Source organism: Macaca thibetana, chromosome 19 (genome assembly GCF_024542745.1).
Source record: "Macaca thibetana thibetana isolate TM-01 chromosome 19, ASM2454274v1, whole genome shotgun sequence".
NCBI lineage: Eukaryota > Metazoa > Chordata > Mammalia > Primates > Cercopithecidae > Macaca > Macaca thibetana.
The window spans coordinates 22,628,564-22,630,262 of record NC_065596.1 but is presented as its reverse complement, the minus strand read 5'-3'; positions in this window follow the sequence as shown (position 1 = coordinate 22,630,262).

Genomic DNA, 1,699 nt, shown 5'->3' with positions numbered 1-1,699 from the left:
CGGCCTTTCTTTCTTTCTTTCCGTCTTTCTTTCTTTGTCTTTTTTCTTTCTTCTTTCTTTCTTTCTTTTTCTTTCTCTCTCTTTCTTTTCTTTCTCTTTCCCTCTCTTTCCCTTCTTTTCCTTCCCTCCCTTCCCTTCCCTCCCCTGCCCTCCCTCCCTCCTTCTCTCTCTTTCTCTTTCGTTCTTTCTTTTCTTTTTTTCTTTCTCTTCTTTTCCTTCCCTCCCTTCCCCTCCCTCCCTCCCTCCTTCTCTTTCTTTCTTCCTTTCTTCCTATGTTACAGTCTTGCTCTGTCACCCAGGCTGCAGTGCAATGGCACAATCTCAGCTCACTACAGCCTCTGCCTCCCAGGTTCAAGCAATTTTTCTGCCTGAGCCTCCCAAGTAGCTGGAATTCCAGGTTCCCACCACCATGCCTGGCTAATTTTTGTATTTTTACTAGAGATGGGATTTCATCATGTTGGTCAGGCTGGTCTCAAACCCCTGACCTCAGGTGATCCACCTGTCTCGGCCTCTCAAAGTGCTGCGATTACAGGTGTGAGCCACCATACCTGGTAGAAAATGTTTTAATTTCTTTTAAAATCAGGGCCGGGCACGGTGTGGTTCACACCTGTAATCCTAACACTTTGGGAGACCGAGGCAGGAAGATCACTTGAGCTCAGGAGTTCGAGACCACCCTGGGCAATACAGCGAGACTCTGTCTCAAAAACAAACAAACAAAAAAAACAAGCCGGGCGTGGTGGCAGGCACCTGTATTCCAGCTACTAGAGAGGCTCAGACAGGAGGATGGCTTGAGCCCAGGAGGTTGAAGCTGCAGTAAGCCAAACTTGCACCACTGCACTGCAGGATGGGACACAGAGTGAGACCTTGTCTCAGGAAGAAAAAAAAAATGACATCAGAAGAAAATTGATGAATAATAATTGTTTTCCAATGAACAATAATAATAATGAATTAAGGCTGGGCACAGTGGCTCACACCTGTAATCCCACCACTTTGGGAGGCCGAGGCAGGCAGATCATGAGGTCAGGAGTTCAAGACCAGCCTGGCCAACATGATGAAACCCCGTCTCTACTAAAAATACAAAATTCAGCTGGGCGTGGTGGTGGGCGCCTGTCATCCCAGCTAGGAGCCCCTGCACTCCAGCCTAGGTGACAGAGCGAGACTCTGTCTCTAATAATAATAATAATAAATTAATAATACTAATTCTAACCTCAAGCATATATATGTTTTTTTCAATAGAGGAAAGGACTCAGGATGGCAAAAGTGCCTTGGCCCCAGAAAGCCCTACAGGGCAGTCCTGCCCGTGAAGGAGCAGGTGCTTTCTGGCTGAGGCCCCAGCAGAGGCTGGGCCTCTGGGTCTCCCAGCAGGTGGCAAGGGCGTGAGAAGGGGAGGCCCCTTTCCAGAAACCAGGGACGGCCCCAAGGGCTGCCCGGGAGGAACCGGGTCATGGGACCCCCCCACCCCCAACCACCCCCTGAAGCTTGGTCTCAGGTTTTCTATTTGCCTTAGACTCTTGTTGGTTCCCCCAGCTCCTGCTCCATCAGGCCTGGCCTCCTTATCACCCTGGCTGTCTGGGTGGGGGCATGGCCCCCTCCTAACCTCAGCTACCCGCAGGGCAGGGCAGAATGCTGGTCCCCGGCTGGTCCGTGGCCTCTCTGTACCTCATGCATAAGGTCTGAACACTGCGCAGACACAGACAAG